The following is a 24618-nucleotide window of genomic DNA, read 5'->3' on the forward strand; positions in this document are numbered from 1 at the left end:
ACCCTGAGCCCTAAGAAATGGAAGATTGATGCTGCCCCGATAAATGTGTGAGTTAGTTATTTGTGGTATTCAAGTATCTCTAACTGGTTTTATTCCATTCCATACCTGAATGGGAAAGACTGAGAAGAATGACTGGCAGGTTAGAGGCTTCACAGAAGATGACATAGCGGCAGAGGCACTGAGGTCAGATATCTCTATCTGAACTTGGACATTGGTCTTTTCCTTCCTTTGGCCTTTGACATTAGCCTTTGCTGGTTCTTGAGTCCCTGATTTTTAACTAGAACTAATATCATTGATTTTTTTCCCCAGCACTCCACCTAGGTGAACCTGGGGTGCTATCACTTGTTTATGAAGACATTGTGTCTAACAGGAACTTGCTAGACAGCTTGGGTTGCCTGGCGAGCATGCCTCAGGAGACAACCCTGTCTCTGTCTCCCCACTTCTGGGGATGCTAGTCTGCAACAGGCATCACTGTACCTGGATTTATTCTGTGGGCTCTAGTGATTTATATGAGTCACAAGATAGCATTGGAAGCAATGTGTAAACTGAGTTATTTCTTCGGTTATTCCTGATTAATCTTTATCCTCATAATCCAAAAATTGAATCCTAAAGAATATGAGTTGGTTACCCTTATTAACATAAACAAAACAGTGTTCTTTGTTTGGATATTGTATTTCCAAATTGCTCTACATGCTCATATTTCTCAGTGATACGAGATGCTCCTGGCCCTTTCACAACCAGGGATGGAAATATGAGAAGAGGGACAGTATCGCCAACTCACTCAACATTTTTACTGGCAATATGGTTCCCAGCTGAAATCAAGCAAAGCTATACTCAAGCTTTGTGTTTTGGCTCTCACATTAGAAAAATGTATCCCTAGCGTGCCTAAATAGACCATGTTTTTCATATTTTTGATCATTTCAGAGGTGATTTCATTGTTCATAATGTTCCAAACATGCTAATGTACTGTCTTGTGTATCTAGACACAGGAAGGGCACATTGTGCCTTATGGAGAAAGATGGCATGCTGTATAAACTTCTTCAGGCATACAATATAGTTGAGCATGAGTTCAGTGTCAGCACACCTATAGAGAAATACCATAAGGTTCTATGTTGATCAGACAATAAAACATGATGAACAGAGTCATACAAACATATGTGTTCAATATTCACTAGCTCATTATTTTTATACTGTTATGGTTGAAATAATGATTAAAGGAAAATGATCATTCAGTAACACATGGTTAAACAATATGAACTTACTGTTATAAAATAACATTGTTTGTATATCTGGAGTAAATGTAGGCTCTAAAGCCTATTTTTCAGACACAAGGGTTCAGGGAGACTGAGAGAAATAAGAAGTCTTGTTTGATAATAATTCAGACAGTAAGTGACAGAGGCAGGAGTAGGCAACCCTCAGACCTGTGATCAGACTAAGAATCATCAGATTCACTTTGGTGGGCTACTTGATGGGGCTGTCCTGTGGGAATGAATTAATCAGAGACCTGGAGCACCAAAGCAACCAAGAGAGCTCTCTGCCTGTGGAGAAAGAAGCATCACCAATACTGCAGTTCAGAACACAGTCATGACAGCCACAAAAGAAAAAATACAACCACCAATGTACTGGGTACATTTTGTCAAGGTGATACACACTGAAGTATCATGGAAAGGCAGAACCTTGATTTAGCAATTGTTTTAATCAGATTTGCCTCTGCGAATATCTGTGGGGCATTTTGTTAATGGCTAATTGATGCAGATGGCCTGTCTGATTGTGGCCAGTACCATTCCTTGGTAGCCGGGTCTGGGATGTGAGGTAACCCAATCACAAAAAGAGAAACATGGTACGTACTCATTCATATACGGATTATAGTCATGAATCAAGGGAGTGCCAGCATACACTCCCACTGCCAGAGAGTCTGGGAAAGAGAACCTTCATCCAGTGACTGATGGAAGCATAGGGAGACACCCAGAGCTAAACACTGAACTGAACTGTTGATATCCAGTGCCAGAAAGGGAGAACTGATGAGCAAAGGAGTTAAGACTGGGCTGGTTTAACTCACGGAAACAGCTGACCTGAACAAGGGGGAGCTCTTAGACACTAGATTAATGGCTGTGTGGAAAGTACGGGACTGACCCAGACCCTCTGAATGTGGCTATCACTGAGGAGGCCTAGGTAATCTATGGGGCCTTGTGTAGTATTTATCCCTGGCGTACAAATAGATTTTGAGTGCCCTTCCCACAATGAGGGATGCTCTCTCAGTCTGGACTCTTGGGGGAGGGCCTAGGCCTTGCCCTGGATGAAATGACAGTCTCTGGAGATCCACCAAGGAGGGCCTCACCCTCCTTGGGGATCAGAGTGGAGATTGGGTGGGGGACTGGTGGGCCTGATGAAGAAGGCAGGGAACGAGGGGAGGGAGAGGGAGCTGGGATTGACATGTGAAACAAGCTTGTTTCTAACGTAAATAAAAAAGAAAGAGAAAAAAAAGAAAATTAGCTGAAAAAGCCAATGAGCTGGGTTCCTGTGAAGTTTCTACTTCAATGCCTGGGTCTAGGCTCCTGTGATGAGTTCTCATGGATGGAAGTATAAGTCATATTAACTCTTTTCTTTCCCAAGTTTGTTTTGATCAGTGTCTTATCACAGACTATTACTGAAAAATATAGGTTTAATATGTATATATTAGAATTTATGCAGATATACTGCATTTATTATTGTATTATGATTGACTGACTGTAAAACATATTCATATTTCATGTAGCATAGTCATGAATTTAACATGTACTCACAAAATTATGATTGAAATAGATCAATTGCACATCTTGTGAGTGTGGTAATTACATATTTTCTACACTCAAAACAATGACTTTCAACTTAGTCACATATTATTTGAGGTTTTTTTTTAATTACTCAATTGATCTATGTTCCTCTTTTTACTTACTGTCTTGTAAGAACTTGTTGACAATTTCTGTGTGGTATTCATTTTCATTTTTCTGTTTCATAAAGAACGTAAAAGGTTCGACATAGATTCTTACTGATCATTGTGTTCAGGAAGAGTGTGTGTTGATAATGTCAATAAAGGGAAGTAGTTTAGAGAAGTATAAGACAAGCAAGGGTTGTTATGTAATGATTGATTGGTGGACTGAATGAGGTCTGAAAAAATTGTGAGTGGCTGCTGAGTGTATAAGAATAAAATGCACAGTAGTTTTCAGTACACGAAAATAGCACTGCAAAGTTTAGTTCTATACGGAGAGAAATCTGAAAGTAACATAATGGTTGCTTTTAAAAGGAATCAGATTATTTTTGAAAGCAGCTACATTTCTATTCTACAACCCACACCATGTTATTTATTAATACTAAATTCTGTATCTTAGAAATTCCAGTTACCCGTCTTACTTATCAGATGCACATATTTTCCTCCATTGTATAGGCTGCATTTTCATTCTGTTGATTATTTCCTTTGCTACGATAAGCATCATAGTTTTTGTAAGGGACAGTAAGTAGGTCTGGTTTTCTTCTTATGCACATGGATTTCCAGAACCATTAATTGGCAAGACTGTTCTTTCCCCAACGTTTATTATGTTTATCAAAAATCAGTTGAAGTAAAAATGGATGGATTAGTTTCCCACTTTTCTGTATTTCTGTTGGGTTGTACCTGTTTAGGTGTAAGCTTTCAGTGTTTTGACTAATACTGTTTTTTAGTGCCTTTTAAAGTTCAGGTAGCACGGCATCTCAACTTTTTTTCTCTGCACTTTAGAGTTTCAGTGGACAGTGTGTTTGTGTAGCCTTATGTGACTCAAGAGAGACAGGCATCTTAGTGGCAAATAGTTTTGTTAAAATGCTTAACATAGATAATCATTAGGGATAATTCATAACCACCCTAGTAAGATTAACTATTATTAATGAACCAACCATGTTGATGTAGAGAAAATGGCTCTTCTGTGCTGTTGGGAGGGTGGAAAATTTGTTCAACTATGATGCAAATCGGTATAGAAATTCCTCAAAAATTTAAAAGTAGAACTATCACAGCATATCATATCCTTCCCACCATAGGATTGGCATCAAGAATCAATATGGCAAAAAGGATATGTGTGCTATGTTTATGCAACACCTTTCACAAGGCAGAGGATCAATGTGCCCAGTGGGAGATGGGTGACAACAGTGATATAATATGTATACCAAATGAATATTAATCAACCACAAAGTGTTCTTAGCATTAACAGCTGTATGTGTTAGCTTGATGGCCACCAGTGAAGTGAGATAGGACAGGCAAATAGCCACACATGTTATTGCTCACAGAGAAAAGCTGAAGAGATTTATGCCATGAAGGGCCAGGTGGGAATAGCGGTGAAGCAGAGTGTAAGAGCATTATGATAGTGTTGGGATGGAGGGAGATAGATGAATAGGATAAAGTCATACTTAGATATCAATATACTCTTGTATTAAGTTGCATGCTAAAATGACTATAGTTAGCAATGATAGATCATATCTTCCTATTTAGAATTTGTAATCCTCTCCACATTTTAAAAATGTGTTTGAAGTGACAGACATACTAATTAACCTAATCTGTTCATTAAACATTATTGGAATATCACATTTCATAATACTGCAATTATAATGAGCTGGTAATTCAAATTGTATAGAAAATGAAAAATTGAAAATAAAATACATTATTGAACAGACTAAAGAAGTGGTTTAGGAGAACATCTATCCTTTGCTACTGTATAACCTAGAAAATTAGAGAGTGGACAGAGAGACAATGAAACCTTCCTTACTTTTATCTGTTTCCTTCATAGTTTATTCTGGATGTACCTCTTAAAACAGCAGTTTTCAACTTCTTGTCACCACCCCTTTGGCAGTTGAAAGATCATTTCACAGAGGTCATTAGAAAACATATAGTCATGGAAAACATACAGTCATGGAGTAGCAAAAAAGACCAATTTTATGGTTTGGGTGTTCCCACAGCATGAGGAAATGTTTGAAAGGATTACAGCTCTAGGAATATGTTAAAAGAACATTTGGTTTGGGTTTGGTAATCCACTTCTTCTCATAGGAATTCAGTAAAGATGACAAAGATGACACCTTGAGAATTCAATTTGATTAACTGTTCAAACTTAATGTTATCCTCTTCTAAGAGTATTAAGAAAGGCCTGAATCTCAATGTTGGCTAGACAAATCTAAGCAAATTTGTACTGTAAGATATTTTTCCTAAAGTGAATCCACTTATCATGATCACTGCTATTTCTGTCTAGTGATGTTCAGAGTTGCCACATCCTGGGCATCAAGAGGCAAACACAGAAACGGGGAATTCAAAGGAGTCTTAAGCAAGCACTTCAGGGACTAGACATGCACACAAGGTTGTCACTGGTGAATTATCTCATGTTCTTACTGCATTTTAAATTGAATGCCTATTACTTCTAGAAGGATATATCAAAGGGAAATGATCAATGACAGCCTCCAAATAAGGTGGATATGGCAGACATCTATAAAAATATCTAATAATTAGTTCAGATGTCTACAGTTTGATAACATTTTCAGGTACTTGCCTTGTGATAATTTTATGTTCTCACAATTCTAGAGACGTCATTCTAGTATTTATGGGTAAATATACAATACTCACAACATCCACCTGTTTATTAGGATAACACATTTATTTTAATGTATGTGTGGGCTTTCATGAGCTCAATAAAGATGTATTTGCAAGGCTGAGGTGGTATGGTAGTTATTAATGATTATTTTTCAAGTCAAAGAATGTTCATTCAGATTCAGTGTATCTGTATCACATTATGCCTAAGGATACCAGACAGCTTTATTTTTCACTCTATATTTGCCATATATGGTTAGTACAAGTTTTAAAATGTGTATATATTATGTTCTGTTTGGTTGGCATGTTTCTCTGCAGCTTATTGCTATCATATGACTACTAAAGGGATGGGCTGTAATCCAGGAGGGCAGGTGCTATACAGATGGGCCATTCTTATTGGAGAATCACACTCCTGGTTGACTGCCACTAAACATGCAGAGGAATGACTCAAGGGACATTCAGTCTCCGCCCAGGAGCTTCTTTTCAGCACTTCATTATGGCTGGGCATCCGAGAGATTAAACACGACAATGACCATAAATCTGTCTAAATCATGGTTGGAAAAGAATAAATAGGCTGTTAACGTATTATGACTATGCATTTATGGCTTTAGAATTCAGTGTCCCCACAGGAAATGTCACACATTTTAAGAACTGCCTTCTCTCGCAGTGCCTGCACTACTCTCACAAAGTCTGTGACAGTATGTTTAAAGGAAAACAGGCCATGGAAGTAGACAAATTCCAGATAGGAAAGATGGAAGAATTCTAACAACTTGTCCTGGCTATAATGACTTTCCACAGTAAAAGAGAAAAGATAATGTTTTTGTTTGTCTCCATCTTGGAAAATGTAGGTGAATTGGATTTCAATGATTGAATAAAGAAGTTATTACTTCTCATTTGTTATTTACATATATTTTAGTTGGAGGAATTTTCTATCATTTAACACTAACAGGTTTCAGGATTCAATTGAAGCTTCCCATTCTCTTCCATCTTTGACCCTTTCTATGCAGTTTTATAGGATACTGGGTCTTTAAAAATGTTTCCATTTTAAGCATTTATTTACATGTTGGGGGTACTATGGCACATAGCTGTGGAAATCAGTAGATTACTTTATAGTCAAATTCTCTATGCCACCACATGAAAAGACTACCCACTTCTATGTCTAATGGAAAAGCTTATGTGTGTTCTTCAGCTTTTTAGAATGGGTGTATCAGAGGTGGTCACTATAACAGTTCTGAAGTGAGAGTGATTTTTATCAGCCAGAAGACACTTGGTAATGTGTGGAATAGGTTTTTGTTATTATAACTGGAGAAAGGCAATACCGTGTCTAAGAGATAGGAAGAAGAAGAATTTCTAAGAAATCCCAGCCCTCGGGAGGCAGAGGCAGGTCGATCTCTGTGAATTCCAGACCAGCCTGGTCTACAGAGTGAGTTCCAGAACAGCCTCCAAAGCCACAGAGAAACCCTGTCTCGAAAAAACAAACAAACAAACAAACAAACAAAAAAGAATTTCTAAGAACCTAGCAATGTATATGACTACACAATAATTAGGTCACACACAATGTTAAGTTGATATGCCTTGTCAAGAAACTACAAATACTCACTTTTCCTCTCTTCACATATTGATTGTAAAAGTAAAATAGAAGCCAATCACTCTTTAAATGTAGGGATACAGAAATTCCGCCCATTGCTCTAATCAAAATTAATCTTTGACTGTGTCCCAGATAATGATGTCTTAGCTTTTTATTGTAGACAGATATTTGTGTGAACAATCATAAACTCATCACTAGAACAAGTATATAGTGTGTATCTCCCAGGTGATTTTAAGATGAAAGTAGCACTGAATTTGGCTAACTAGTAGAATGTGTATTTTCTGTAACATTAACTGTGATAGAATGATGGTAAACAAAGGTTGAAAGAAAAATACAAAATCATTTCATCCACTTTTAATTGGCTCATAAAACATGTAAATTATAGACATCAATAGTTCCAAGCTTCCAAATTCATACGCAATGCACCATTTAGGTCCAAGTTAAACGTATGCAAATCCAAACACTTAATTTTCTCTTCTCTTCTCTTCTCTTCTCTTCTCTTCTCTTCTCTTCTCTTCTCTCCTCTCCTCTCCTCTTCTCTCTCCCTCCCTCCCCCCCTCTCTCTTCCTTCCTCCCTGCCTCCTTGCCTTCTTCCCTGCCTCCCTGCCTCCCTCCCTCCTTCCCTCCCTCCCTCCCTTCCTTCCTTTCATTCTTGAGGATTTCCAATATGTGATTTCTTCATGTAGCTCTACCTGCCATGGAACTTGGAGATGAGTCTGTCCTTGAACTCACGAAGACCCACCTGCATCTGCCTCCCTCTGCCTCTCAAATGCTGGTATTAAAGGCATGAACCATCACACCTATCTGCAAATGTTTGATATCTTTTCATAGTGAAAACTTTCAATGTTTTTTCTTCTGGTTTTTTTTTAGGTAAAACTATTGTGAGCAACTGTGTGTGTGTGTGTGTGTGTGTGTGTTTGTGAAGGCCTTGTTCTTGTGCCACAGATATACCTCCTTCATGCTCACTAACTCCTCTTCCCCACCCACACCAACATTCCAGTCTATGCATTCCTCCTAACAATGTTTTCAGTTCTGTACAATTTTGAGGTCCTGTGGTACTTGTCTTTCTCTGGCAGCACAGACACCCTTGTATTCCTTTGTATAAGGGTATCTTGCTATATCTTTAGGGTGAAATCTAAACAGTGGGGGAAATCCTGAATATTCTTCTTCTGGACAAAATTGCAAAGCTGTTTTTGATTATGAATTGATTGGAATGTTTGCATGGATACCAGGTTTTGTCAATAAGTGTTCATCATGAAGACACTGGAAAGAGCCTGTGATGTCGAAATTCTGAAAACTCGTTAAGATGCTGACCAGTTCCTGCCCTAGACCCTTCACCATGTTACTAATCCACCAAACATGTGTCCTTACTCAAATCTGAGGCTAACACAAGCCTACATCATTAATATCTGTGTGCACGTCTATATGCACTCAGAGTCTAACTTAAAATTAAATTAGCAAATGTCCCTGAGAGGTCTAGAATTGTAGTGTGCCTGAAAGTCCAGGGCAGTCTTAATGGCTAGCAGTCATTCCTACCTATGCAGACAGGAGCATCTTGTGGGTAATTGCTTCTGTCTTCTAAGATAACTGCTACTCTTTGGCAGCACAGCAGGACTCCCAGCAGAAGCAACCTTACTCTCATTGCATCTGCTCCGGAGAAATCAAGAAATAATTACCTTTTTATTTGGAGACTTGATTGATGGAGCAGCCTTCCCTGTGGCTACGGAGAGATAAACTGGGCCATGGAGAATAACCTGGGTTTTATTCAGACTTGATTACTCCTGTTGCAGGGATAATTTGAGTTCAGAGCACAGAGTATTACAGCTGATTAAAGAGAAGATTCTGGGCACATTGACTCTCAGACATCTTGATTACAGAAACTTTTGGGCTCCCATTGCATGCTTGTGAATACACTGAGAACATGAAATCCTGCATTGCCAAGGAGACATTCTGCTTTGTATGAATATGGGAGAAAGGAAGCAAGACTAGTCAGAGGCAGAGTCACAGGAGAGAGTCATGAGCAAGGCAAATACCATTCCCAAACGAAATGCCAATTATCACAAAATTAGTGATCAGCATGAAAATTCTCAAAAGTGCTAACTTTGTTGAACAATGTCTTTTTCTCTCATTGAAGATGTTAGCTGTATTGCCACCTCAGTTATCAATGGGGAATTAGCACTAATCTCTCAGTCATAAGTCTAAGTCCTAAGGATGATACACTTCAGTCATGAACTCTTATTAACTTGGCTTCTTTTTTTTGCTTTAAAATATATTTAAATATAAACTGAAAAGTGAGTTTTCATAGCATCATTGGATAACAGGGGAAGTAGAAGTGAGGGAGTCTTTAGACTTAGGAGCATGGGGAGTTTCCCAAATGGAAGGCTAATTAGCAGAGGGCACTGGTACAACCCAGAGGACCAAGGTCAAGTCTTTGCAAATGCCCTAGGAATTGAAGTTTCCTTCTCAAGAATCTGGCATGGAAGATCTTCCCATTAGAAATTTCTAAAAAATCTCCATGTCAATGCCAATGTAACATGCTCTATAGAATATTTGTAAAGGGTTGTCAAAGAATTTGTCATTACCATTAACAATGCCATGTAAAATGTCAGCAATCATCAGGAGAAAGGAAGAAAAACTCTAGAACACAGAGTTTTATCTATCCCGTATTAGTTACTTTGAGTTGCTGTGGTAAGAACACTTTGTAGAAAGCATTTTGGTTTGCATATTCACAGCTCACTGTACTGGCAGGGACACTGTGCATTCACTGCCCTTCTTAGGCTGTTTTGAGTTCAGTAATTAGAAAGACTCAGTCCAGAAAACAACACTGGTCATCTTTTCTGTCATGCTTTATGAGACAGTCTTTTGCTTACACATACACTTAATTATATAATCCTATTAGGATAATTCAGGAGATATAAGAGTGAATATTCACACATTATTTTATAATGGATATACAAATAACACACACACACACTCGCACACACAGAGTTCCAAGAGAAAATAATTCTCCTTGATGTTCTTTGGCAGAAAGATAATATGAGTTTAGAGTATTTCATGAATATTTCACAATTATAAATATAAAATCACAATATTATGTGTAACGTTTATGGTAATCTAAAAAACTAATGAATGTCCAAGTTTTATATCTATATAGTATCACATATAGTATATTATCCATAAATAACAACGTGTCTAAAATATTGATGTTTAATACATTGTAAGCATGGTAAATGTTATTTTATGGTTATAAGGCAGCTGTATATTGTTGCTGTGAGGGCCAGCCTCAGCAAATCAGGAATTTTGGGGGAGTCATGAATTTGCTGAACTAATAACCCAATTTGACTTTCTTGTCTGAGTAAAGCTTAATTCTCTAGGGCAGGCAACTGGGGTGAACTTAAATCTCTGAGGGCAGCAAAAAAAAAAAAAAAGGAGGAACACACACACACAAACCGTTGGGGTCTTTCTATCATCTGCCTCTCATTTCCTTTATTTCTTTTCTTACCTTTAGCCCCTCTATGTATTCTTACTTTTTCCCTTACAGTTTGTATAATCCAGTGAAAGATTTCAAGCAATATAAAACTTACAATCTGCTTACATTCTATTTTTAAGTGAATGATCACATTGGATACAAGTACAAAATGTTTTCCACATTCCTTACATGATTAAATGTTTTACATATTTCAGGTGAAAAATTATTTTCAAGAATCCACATACATTATGGTTCAAGCAACTCCTTATAGATTAACAGAGAAAAGAAATTAAATCCACAGGGTGCATACCCACTCACCATTTTTTATTAGGAAGCTGGGGGCAGATATGGGTGCAAGGAACTAAACATCACCTTTGATCATGAACCCATCCCTTCAAGAAAGGTATGTCAGCCAACAGTCACCAGGCTGCCACTGTTCCTGTTCCCTGAACCTCAGTGAGCCCCTTGATCAACTATTAAAAGGGTGTCTTCCTAAACTTTACATTATTTCCCCAACATTTTCTTCTTCAAGTCCATTGACAGAAACACCTTAGCCTAACCTTACTAGCAACTATATATGTTTAAATCCTTTCGAAGGATGGTGTTTGAATCAATAATCTGCTCCAGCAGCAGTGCTTAGAAAATGTCAATCACTATTATTGTAAGTACCAGTGACACTGCCCAGTACGGGGCAAGAAGCTCCCTGAGAGTTTTCATGCAATCCATAGATGAGGGATGTGACAACCACAAAGGCAAAAATCAGAGCCATGCTCAATAACAGCATGAGATCTTCAGGACATGTGGTCCTCAGGGCTTTGCCTCTCCAAGGCTCACTCAGGCATGGCTTTGCCAGCTGCCCAGCCATGGTCCATGAGTTCCAATGCTGCCTATTGATCTCCTTGCATGGTCCCTGACTGCATATGTATATTTAAATTAAAAGAACTTCAGTCTTTTGTATTGAACCATACCTTGTAGATTTTATCATAATGTATTTGCTAGCAATCATTCCCTCACCACAGAATAAGGGATTAAATTCCGGATTATGTTCCTTTCTTTCATTATCTGAGAGCCAACTGCTCAGGGAAAGGCTGGGTATGTAATTTGTCAGTAATTATGGAAAAATAGTTGGCTGCTCTTCACAATTCAAATGCCACAGCACATAATCCAGAGATCCCAGGCCAGGGTAGGAATCCAAATAAAACACAATCAAGGTAACAATCGATGCCTATATATTCATGCAATCTGCTGACTCAATATAATCAGAAAGACCAGAAAATTGAAGAAATACAGCTGTTCATTGTGAGGTGAAGCAAAGGAACATGTTCATACACTAGAAAATGATGGTAAGCTAAATCAAACATAGAAAACAAGTCCTTGTAGCCATCTCCTTAAGATGTGGAAGTTAAAGTCAGGACTCAGAGAGGCAGAGGGGTCTGTAGAGGTTAATGGGCTAGGAAGGGATTGGAAGCAGAAGGAAAGAGAAAAAATTTGTGAGTGGAGGGTGACACAATAGGAAGAACAACTCTTCATATTTCGTATCAAAGCAGATAAATGTAACTGACATGTCCTGAAACAGCCATTACAGGGGATTTTGAATCTCCCCAACATACTAAGTAATACATATTAAACATTATGAAGATGTCAGCTATATTATTCTAATCATTTGCTAGCCCCTGTACATGTGCAGGCATAGCACACTGTTACTTACACAAGCAGCGCTCACAAGGACTCCAATTAATCCAGTGTGAATTCATAGTTCACATGTGAAAGTGATGGGAAATGAAAATAGGAGGTAAACGCAAGTCTACTGACAGTTCTGCAGGTCTCCAGGGCTCAAACACAAGTTTATGTTTTCTTAGAAGCTAAAAGCCAAATCTGTAAGATGCAAGAAGTGGCTGGGAATGTCAATTGGTCAGTAGTAATGCAATCATTCGCAAAGTGACTGAAGATAATTGGTAATTACTGGGAGCGTCACAGTGAATACTATTAGTATTCCTAGGTTGGCACAAGGAAGGTGAAATCGATATTGTCATTGTTATTAACTTTTTTTTTAGAGACGTCACTTAAGGTGGTCTTCCCAGCTGTTGGTGTGCATGATGTGTAATTCTGGCATAAGGAAGCATTTTCATAGTCTAAGTGCAAATGGATGATCTATTTAGTAGTTTCATGAAGAAAAATTCAAAGATCAAAAAAATGGTCTGTGCTTGAAAGATGCAAAGTTTGTGGAGAAGCATCATTTTATTTTCACTTTCCAGTTATTCATTGATCCTCTAAGTGGGCTTTTATGCATAGTGGGTGAGAAATGTGCTGATCATTAAGAAATGGCTGTTGCTAAGACAGGTGTAATGTTTCACATGCATTATTTTCAGGTTTAAATTTCTCAAAACACAAAACCTACAGACATAGTAATGCTCCCTATCAGCAGGAAGCAGTTTGGAATGAACAACACTCATTTTCCCAAATATTGTTTATAAATTTTTGTTTTTATTTAAATGGGGTTGCTTATAAACAGTTAATTATTACAACCAGTCTCTTTTTAAAGGTAAAAGGAAGACTATGGTATGGAAATGAATACTTTGTATTGGTATGGTTTTTCATTTATTGATACAAATTTAAGGTCAATTTTGTGATATGTGTATTTATTATCTTGTTTAAATATTGTGTTTATACTGATCTTTAAAAAATGTAATGCATAATTAAATACTGATTATAGATAGTTACCTATAATAGTCAGAACTTACACTTAAGTAAGTTAGGTTTTCTAGATATACAGAGACACATTTGAGATAGTCTTCAAACCTTTCAAAGACCTTCAGAAAATGGCATTTAAAACAGTTTAGGGTTTTTCTTGACAATGAGAAATGTCTGCTCCTGGCACACCAATTACATCTGAGTGGAAGATGGGCATCGAAGAAACTCATTATGGAGTTTGCTTCAACGTGGCAAGATTAGCTATTTGGGCAAGAAACAGCTCATGCCTGGACTGCTTGACTATTGCTGTATAAACTGGACATGCAGGACCCATAGGAAAGTGTCTGCTGAACTTGGACAGTCCTACAGGGTTCCTGCTTCATTGAAGAGTCTGCAGGACTTACACAGGACACAGAAAAATGACTGACAGACTGCCAATACAGGTGGACAGTTTGAAATTTTCCTGATTTGCTGCGAAGTCTTCCAGACACTTGGTGGCCTATGGACTGTAGATTGATGCCCCAATGTTACAGAGGAACTTTGGGTGACTGTCCAGACAGTGAGATGTCTCTGTCAATTCTAGTGTTTATATATTATCCTTCTGTGGTCTTTGATGGATTTGAAGACAGATAGTTATAATTATTATTTGCCTTAGTTATGATAAAAGATAAGCTACATATAAGACTTTAGACTCACAAAGATAGGATAGATGATATTTTCTTTAAATCTTACTAAATGCTAATGGACAAAATATTGTAACTATAGTTCTTACATGATAACTGTTCTGTTATATATAATTTTACTATGTCAAAGTTGAAACCTTTCTTTTCATATAGACAGAAAAGAGGAGATGATGGGAGATGTCATTCTGTAAATCTGTCGCTTTTATTGGTTGTTGAATAAAGCACTGTTGGCCAATAGGAAAGCAAGATAGGTGGGACTAGGAGTCAAGGAGGATTCTGGGTAAGGGAGGCACAGACATTCATGATGTAGGAAGCCATAGGAGTGAGATTTCAGACCCTGTTCTCCAGTAAGCAAAGACCACATGGAAATACTATTAGCAATTATGAGTTAACAATGGAGTCAGAGCTACCAGATAAGAAATCATAGCAAACAGCCAACAGCATCATAATTAATATAGCATCCTGTGTGTTATTTGTGGGTTCAGGCAGCTTGTCAGGGCCTTGGTGGCTGGCGGAGAGACTATATGTTACAATATTTTAATTGAAAAATATGTTTTACTTGAAAATTGAAATTGGAAAGAGATAGTTTTTGTAAATTCAAAATTTGGCTTTTGGGAAGTAATAAACAGCTTGGGATGGATATATATATATATAGAGAGAGAGAGATATCAATGTGCAGGACTGGAGTTATGTATAGAATGTTAAATCATTCTGTGGATTTACTTGACAAGTGTATTGATGTGAAGTGAATATGTTATTAGGCTTGCAGTTATTAAACTGAAAATGCTATGAAAGGTTACTCCAATTAAAACTCTTCTAGAGGTGAGAGAGAGGTCATTGATGAGGCACTTGCTCTAATCAGCATTTTAATTTATATTAATGATCTACAAAGTGGCCTCAGATAACAGAGAAAGCATAAAATATGAGAAGCTGTCACCCTCCTGCCTACTCAACAACCAACAATGCACATTTTAGATGTAAAATCTCCATGAATGTATCCAATTAATTCTTTTGAAGATGACTTAGTTATTTTTAGTTTATGTGTTTGAGGGTTATGCATGTGTTTGTGCATCTGAACTGCATTTTCACAGTGCCTGCTGAGGCCAGAAGAGGTTATTTAGTACCCTGCATCAGGTTACTGAGGGCAAAAAAGGACCACGTGGGTACTAGGTCCCAAACCTGAGTCCTCTGGGAAACTCAATGTTTTTAACACTGAGATAGCCTCCCAGTTTCTTTACATTTAATTTCTTAAAAAAGATCAAATTAATAGAATATAAAACAAATTTAAGATCAGACTATTTTATACTAAAAACCTTTTCTGTCTTCTTACTTATTAAATGGAGCATTCTTTTGCTTATAGAGCCAACAGCAGTATTACATATTCTTGTTATTTTCCTACCACCTCACACTGTAATCACACACATTATAGTTGCAGATACTAAATATTTGATTATCATATATAAAGAACTTAGATAGAGATATGAAAAAACAGGAGTCAACCAGATAAGGCTCCCTGGTGTAGGAAATATTTTTATCTGTTGTCTCATAATAGAAAAACAAACCAACTTAAAATGGCAAACATTATAGAAAGATGTTTGTATTAAGTATTAACCTTTGAAGGAAAGAAAAACTAAAAGGGCATCATTTATAGATAGTAAACATTTGCTTTCTCCATTCTATAATTACATTTATGTACGGTTATAGAAATGAAACAAATATCAAATAGAAATGAAACTAGTATTTTTAAGGATACTGAGTTTTAATAAATTTATAAACTAAAATATAATTACATTAGTTTCCATCGCCTCTCACTCCATCTCAGATTCATGGCCACTTAGTCTTTGATTATTGTTGTTACACACACACACACACACACACACACATACACACACACACAAATATATACATTCAACCTGCTGGATCTGACAAATGTGACTCATATGCATGATTTCACAGCAGATGACTTTGTATTGAATATCTAGGGACTATTCTCCCTCTCAGCAGGTAGTGATTATCTACAGCTATTTGTCTAGGCAAAGGTCCCTTGGAGATTTTCACCTCCCATCCTAACATGCCTATTGCAGTTGTCATTGTTCATGTCTGGTATATGAAGCCGTATTGTTGAAGCTTCCCTGTCATTTCTTGCATTCACAATCTCAGAGCAGACTATGTGCTCCCTTGGCTTTTACAATCTTTCCACCCACATTGCCATGATTTATCTTGACCCTGTGGTATAGTCATTGTGTTGTAGAAACTTTCATTGTGGCTGGGAGATAGGTCTCTGTTTTCTTTTTTTTCTACAGGTTATTTTTTCATATAATGATAATTCTTGAACTTACATAATATGTTTTAAGGTTTTTTTTTTTTACTTATACGAGACAGGGTTTCTCTGTATTGTTTTGGAGGCTATCGGTCCAGCCCTCACCTCACAGAGATCCGCCTTCCTCTGCCTCCTGAGTGCTGGGATTAAAGGCGCGTACCACCACCGCCCAGCTATGTTTTAACTTTTACTGATGAATAATAGACTGAATTTCAATGGTCTAGATTTTCACTCAGATTTTTCCAACTTCTCCATTCAAGTGTCTATTCCCAATTGCCACACGGAAATTAAAAGTCTAAGAAAAGTTCTAAATAATATCTGTGTAGTTTAGTCAATTTAATTGCCCGTCTACATTTGTAGGATTCCTTGGTGACATTTCACATATATGATAGAAATGCTTCCTCACTAAATTAAAACTCACTGTGAACAATATAGAGAAATCAGGATGGCCCCTTTGTAGTCTCAGTATATAAACAGAGACTTCTACTCTTCCACCCAGGGGAGCGAGCACATGAGATTTTCACAGTTCAGTGCAGTATTTCTATAGTATCGTAGATCTGTAGTAAAACACGTGTCCATTAAAGATTTAAGTGTAAAATAAACATACAGTTAACTCTATTTTTGCAACTGTTCTGTGGATTTGTGAATAAGAAGCAAATACTTGATTCATGAAGACAAAAAGTCCTTGGCAACTCTATGTGGAGTTTGGCTAAGAATGGCAATAGATAGCAAGAAACTAACAGTAATCTGGTATATACCATCCAATGCATGTGCCGGAAAATATGTCAGTATAATATTTTAAGCATCGTTTCCATTTAAACATAGGTAGCAGCAACTAAGAAAGACATAAGTGTACCAATTTAAACGCTAAGCCAGTTTAAAAGTAGAACAATTTCCAAATTTTCTCCCTGTAGCATCACAATAAATATAAAAGGTTGTTCTTTCTTTTTCTATTACAAAGCATTATTTTTTTCTGTGTTTGAATTCATTCCCCGCCATAAACTTCCAAACAGAAATGATTAGCATTTGGCTTCATAACGGACACAAATAAGATTTAATGACTAACCACATAAATAAATCCTGCAGGTGGCAAGCAATGGTCCGTGTACAGAACAAGCGTCCCAATTTTCAAAAGACTATCAATTAAATGAGAAGGACTGTTGAAATGATCTGTTGCTCCCCAAATCTTAATTAAAATTGCAGTATTGCTTTGGGGCAGCCAAACATTCTGCAGTTCATGGACAGCTGCAGTGCAGCCTCAGAGCAAACTGTAGCACAGTGATGTTTTGCTGGGATATTGCCATAAGAACCACTGAACTTTTCCAGTGTATTTCAAATTACACAAATAAGCAAGGCATGGGGTTATTCTTAAAATATATTTTAAAGGTGATTTATTACTTTTTGAGCGTGAGGGAGAGAGTAAACGAGAAAGAGGAGTGGGGGGGGGAAGCAAGCACACCATTAAGCGTATATTAAAGACAACTATGTGCAGTGTATTCTCTGCTTCCACCTTTATATGGATCCAGGAGATCAAAAATGGGTTGCCAAATTTGCATTGCAATTGCATTTTCAAATGCACAGCAGTCTTGCCGACCTTAGAAAACTTTTTATTTTTATACAATTATATATTTGAAAAATAAATACATACAGTGTATTTATATGTGTTTGTTATATATATATGTATGCATATATATATTAGTTCTGCCATATTTAGGTTTTATGGCTGCAATAAAGATCATGACAAAGAGTCAGTTTGGTGGGGAGGGTTTATTTTAATTTCTGTCATTAAGCGATGTCAGTGCTGTAACTCAAGGCAGAAGCTGAAACGTGAAGGTGGAAGAACATTCCTTACTTAGTTGCTCCTCCTGGCTTGCCCTGTCTGCTACTTTTTGCCTACCCAGGGACACCTACCTGCAAGTATCAGCACCCACCGCTCACTGGGCCCTACCACGTAAATCTTTAATTGAAAAATCCTATACCATATTGTCTATAGGCCAATCTGAAGGAGGCGTTTTCTCATTTGAGGTTCCACTTTCCAGATAATTCTTGACCTTGTGAAGCTGACAAAAACAATGAAAACAGGACATTTTCTCTCTTTCCCTTAATCCATCACTCTTGTACCTGGAACTGGAACTGTCTCACATGCTACCCTTCTAGTGTTTACTTTATGAAGATATTGTGACATGGGCTGTGGAAGCTCTTTATACCCTTGCATGTATGTCATTATTCTTTCCTTGCATAGACACATGAGACACTGATAGAGTTTAATGTTTTGATTCCTTTTCAACTCTAATTCTTATTTCTCTTTTGATTCTTAACAGAATTATTAATTTAATACTTACTGTGTTTCTGAGTATAGCATGAAAACACTCACATGTCTGCTAAATCTTTTTTTTTCTTTGGTTTTTCAAGACAGTGTTTCTCTGTGTTGCCCTAGCTGTCCTGGAACTATGTCTTGAGACCAGGCTAGCCTCAGACTAGCAGAGGCCAACATACTTCTGCCTCCTGAGTGCTGAGATTGAAGGAGTGCACCTCCACCGCTTGGATGCTAAATAGTTTTTTTAAGCTAAAATAATTATAGATTGGTGTGAGTTTGATTACACAACACAGAGAATCCTTTTCCACTGTGTGCAGTTCCCTTGATGGTAAAATTTTATAATGTAGTGTTGTCAATAGTATATGGATGTCAGGAAAATGCCTTAATCTAACTTAGGTTTTTCTGTTTACTTGTATACATGTATGTGCGTATAAAACCCTGTGCTGGGCAGGGATATATATCCACTAGAACATCAAAACCACCAAGTCCCAACACTGCCATATTTCTTTTTGCCCTTTGATGTATATATTCACCTGTTACCAGCTCCTCCCTTTCCCAAAATACTGCCAATATATCATCCTCTATTTGAGTAACATGAGAAATGTAACGAGCAGTGTATGTGACATTTTGAAATACCATCTTTTTCACTTAGAAAATTTGTTTGGAGATGCATCTATGTTGTTGCCTATTCCATTTGTTCTGAGTTCCACAGACTATCATACAGTGTTTGCTCAGCACAGCCTTTCATCCATTGAGTCATCTGAGATAGTTCTGTGCTTTGACAATTATGAATGAATATTCTATGAATGTTTGCTTTACAATCAGGATATTCCCCCCTTTGGGAAAAATTCACAAGCATACAGTTGCTGGGAACACTCATTATATCACAAATATTCAAAGCCTTCCTCGGTTGTTGGGCCCTTTCCTATTCTGTCAAAGATGTTGCACTTAAGACTGCAATTTGATTTTGTAGAGCGTATGACTTTTAAGGCAAATATTTGTGTTTTTCTCTTGAATGCTCGCCTTCTATCTGCCTCAACAACATTTGCTTAAAAGGTTATTTTCTCTCTGAGCCTTGCATCTCAGAGTTACATTGTAGATATGCAGCTGAGAAGCACAGTTGTTTATCTTCTATATTTTCAATAGTTGTTGATCATTGTAAGACTCTATCTGAATACCTAAAGTTGATGGAATATTTCAGAAGAAGCGGGTGGGAAGATTGCAAGATCAAGAGAAACAGACCACCCGCTGCTAGATAGCACCTTCTATATACAGCAGGAAGGCTACATTCATGAACTCCAACAATGAGACTGCTTGAGTACTAGTGGCACCATGGCAGCACCAGCTAACTCGTGAATGTGGATGGAGGAAATTTCCCAAGGCCCCACAACCAGATGAAGACCAGAGAAATTAGTGGATGACGAGAGAAGGAGATTCAGTTTGCTCCAGGTGCAAACCGTAGAAGGTGAAGTCATCAGTTTAAGAGGAGTTCGGGGGCAGGTGTGGTGGGAGTTGGAGAGGGAGAGAGGGAAGGATGAGAAATGATGTAAATAGAGGGCTAGTGTATGAAGTCTCATAAGCATAAAATATTAAATATAGGCTTTTGTTCATCACTTTAGTTACTCTTTGCTTTCTAAAAAACAAAACCTCCTTAGTGTACACCTCCATGTCTGTTTTTGAAATCTTGAGATTTTGGTTCTTGTGTATTTCCTATTTGCTGAAATCATAGCATCTTGATTAGGTACTCATAGATAGTAAGTCTTGAGTTCATGTGTAGCACGTCCTCACACTTGACTTTCTGTTTTCAAGACAGTTTATGCTTATTTATTTCTCTGATATATCCTTATAAGTTTCAGGATATTATGTACTTCTCCCTGAATTATTTGCTTTCTTGATACAAATTATGCTAAACCTTTAAGTGATTCGTGAAACATAGGTTTCATTGCTATGGTGCACTATCTGACTTATTAGCATGGTATCTACTACATATTTAGGTATTTTTATGTGATTCATTATGAAAGAAAGCCCCATGTAGTTTGACTAGGTTGATATATAAAACTGCCATGTTGTGCACCATAAGTGCTGTTTTGTTTTTACATTCAGGATGCCAACTTGTGGTTTTGCATTTTCGCCTTTGATTTTGCTGGTGTAGGGCTGCACCTCACTGCAATTGAGAGATATTTGCTCCTTTTCTATCTTCATTTCAGTTTATGTAGATTTAGTGCTAATTCCTCGGTAAGCATTTGACAGTATTCTCTAGTGACATCTGATTGGCCTGGAAATTTATTTTTCAGTATTTAATTAAAGATCAATTTCCTTGATTCAAACCGGGTTGTTAAGATTTTGTTTCATCTTGATAGATTTTGGCAGCTTGGGGTTTTTGAAAAATCATTTTAAATTATTTCTTTCAAGTTAAGGAATTTATGAGCATAAATTTGCTTGTGTTACTGTGTTTTTAATGGCTGAGATCTGGGATGATTTTTCCCCTCTACTCTGAGTGATGCATGCCTTTGTCTAATTAATTTTGTTCAGTTTTTCATAAATTTGTTAATTAAGCTGGCTTTTTTTTCAAGAAATAGTTGTAGAAGCTGAAGATGAGAACCCATAGTTCATAGTGCTTCCTGCTCAGTCTTGACCACCAGACTCGTGACAGCGGAAGCTGGCTTACTCTAGCTTCAAAGAAGGTGATGCCTTCTTTTGGCGTTTTGCAGATCCTGCACTCCAATTTGCAAATGTGTGTGTGTGTGTGTGTGTGTGTGTGTGTGTGTGTGTGTGTGTGTGCACGCGCACAAGCACATACACATACAAATAAACACACACATAAGCACATGGGAGGGGATTGAGGATGGGGGAAGAGTGAGAAGGCGAGATGAAATACATGCAAGTAAAAATTGAAAGAGGAATATATTTCATATTCATCCATTTTCTGAATCATGTTACTGCTATCAATTCTACTGGCTTCATTCTTATATTAATGTGTAAATTCATTTTACTTTAAAAATATTTCTGCTTCTTTCTGATTTCTGTTTTTCTTTCATTTCCAGTTCTTTAGGTGGAACTTAGGTGATTGATGTGTGACCTTCTTTCATTTCTTGTGTGAGGCAGTGTCACTGCCAGCTTCCCTCAGAGCAGAGCCCTGCTCCTTTCTTAGCTGTGTCTCCGTGTGCTCTGTATTATTCACTGTGTATGTATGTGTGTGTATGTATGTATGTATGTATGTATAATTTATTTTTTAATTTTCATGACAGAGTGTGGGTTATTTAGAAAAATATTATGTCTTACAGATTGAAGATCCTTTTGTCTCATCAGTTTCTTCTTGAAATTAAAAGGACTAGATACCATATTTTTCTCTTATTTCAGCTCTGAAATTTTCAAGAGTTTCTTACGTCTTTCTTGAGCTCCCCACAAAGGTTCATAAAACATGGTGTCTTTCATCATTGGATGGAGTTGTCAGCTAGATCATCCTAGTCGAATGGTCTCAGAAATCCAAGACTAGAAGTAATTCTAAATTTTCACAGGCCACTGAGTAGATCTGAAAAACGTGCAAGCAAAACAAACACTGTTGAGAGAATAAATTCACATTAATTTTGGAGACCCTACACAGTACTGTTGAAAAATGAAAGGACTGTTAGGAAGCCAACAAAAGTCTGGGATTTCAACAAGGACTCACAATACCTTGATGTCACACAATGATTTATTCCCAATTTTGTGGAATGTGATAGTACAGCATGTTTACCTTTCTGTCCGTTTACATGTTATTTTGGTATATTTGGTGAGTCTGGTGATGTCTGGGCTTTCACTTGTCTTTTGATAACTCTGGAGGAAGTGGGGGGTGTTTCTTTGTTATAGAGGTGATGGCTAGCTTAGTGGTGTCACTTCCAAGCTGGGCAGGAAAGGATAGTGTATGTCTTGTGAATCAAAGAGACTTTTCTGACCCCTTGTCACTTGCCATCACTAGTTTTCCATGCAGCATTTGCCTTGTCATATAGGTATTTCAGGGGTGGAAAATAGGGGACTCAGCCCAGGTGGTAGGAAGTTCTTTTCTTCCCAGTCAGGTTTATCCAGTAGAATTAGAAGACCTACTTCTTGATCTGGAAAAATTAATGAACATATTGCGCTGCCCTTCTTCTCTGATGTCAACAGTAGAGAAGCGTCTGTTGTGGCTAGAACCTGTCTGCATCACAGAAGCACAAGGTATCCTGAGGCTATTTTTCTGACCAAAGTCTGGGCTTCTGTACACTGACTCTTAGATTTTATTATCTGCAGATTTTTCCTTGATTTATCTTGATCTATTGCTACCCTGTTAGGCTATTGTAATTCAGCAGCAGCAGGGATAAATAGTATTACCCCTTCTTGTCCAAACCATATCTCATCTATTTCTTTTGTACCAAAGAATATTTTCCCCATCTTTGTCTTTATGTGCTATCTGCATTTTCATAAAGTTAATGGAGATGGAATTCTGTTTTATCCATATGTGGTACAACACTTTGTCTAACATGTGTAAATTAAATGCAACAGTACCTGGTTAATCATCTTATTTTTTTTTTAGAATAACCCATGATTCAAAATTCTGATTTAGGATAGATGAGAAAAAAATTAGAAGAATGAAAAAAGAAAGTGTGTATTTTAAAACTACGAGGCATAGAATAATAAAGTTTTTTCTGCCCCCTCAAATTTATCTGAATTTTAATAACTTGTCTGTAAAATGCCTAGATTCTTTGAGTAACTTGAGCAAGATTATGATTTGTGTTCTGTTTAGTCATGTCCGTGCCTGTATTGGTACGGATGTCACATCCTAATGGTGTTTCCATTCCTAACTTATAAGAGGGAGTTCATATAATTCTAATAATTGCTTACAAGTTAGAAGTGTGTATTACAACATCCATAACTACATAGGCTTCGAGCATCTGATAGATGCACATTCATGCCTGGTGGGAGTGAATATATGCCAATAAAAGTTTTGGAGCTTAGCAATTCAAATGAATTAAAAGCTCATCTGTGATGGGGGCGTCACTATTCAATGACCTACTCTGATGTCCACCAGTTGACTTCCTGCATGATGACTTACCTCTGTTCACTGGGTCACTTGTAGCTTTCAAGTGACCTCAGTATTATGGTAAGGCTTTAGAATTGTAGGATATTTGCAAGATATATCGTAAAGAGATGAATTTTTCCACAGTGCTCGTCAATGTGAAATTGTTAGTGTGTACTTTAAACATTTTCTGTAAAAAAAAAATCACTGTTATTTTGATGCTGCAATGATAAACAGCACACTTGCTAAAAGTAAAACTAAGTATTTATTGTAGAAATTACTCACAAGAGACCAAACAAGTAACCCAGATGAGCCGAGTATTTTTCCGCCGCCGAACTGGAAGCTGAAAGCCGGAAAAAGAGACCAAGACTTCCCTTGTTCAGTCTTTTATACTTAATGCCCCTAGCCATGCCCAAAAGTGGGCCTGGCTAGTGACAGAGTGCACCACCAAGTCCATATACGTCTTGAGTTCTCCGTATACGTCTTTAGTCATGCATAAAGTGGGTGTGGCTAGCGGTGTGTTAAACTGCTCTTTTATTACCTCATCTGTATGCACCTCTAGTAAGTCACATGGTTAATGGCGGCATTGTTTTCCTCCTACATTATTTCAATATGAAAGACAGGACTCCAGGCACTCATTCAAATATGACTTTGAAAAGCTATGGACTCTGTGCTGAGTTCTCCATGGGTTTTACAACCATGGGCTCAACAAACCTGACATTCAAGTCATTGAGAAACTCTAGAAAAAATTGTACTGTTGATGTGTCCTATGTGGTTAACACTACATACAACGTTTATGACTGTGCTTGGTGAACACAGACAAACAGGGTTCTAGTTATTATCCTCTGGTCAATAAACTGTACACCTGTTTCCACAGTATTTCTTGTGATTTGGTATTATAAACATCTAAAGTACATAAGATAAAGTCCTATAGGTTTAA

Source organism: Mesocricetus auratus, unplaced genomic scaffold (assembly GCF_017639785.1).
Source record: "Mesocricetus auratus isolate SY011 unplaced genomic scaffold, BCM_Maur_2.0 Super-Scaffold_100024, whole genome shotgun sequence".
In the NCBI taxonomy this organism is placed as follows: Eukaryota; Metazoa; Chordata; class Mammalia; order Rodentia; family Cricetidae; genus Mesocricetus; species Mesocricetus auratus.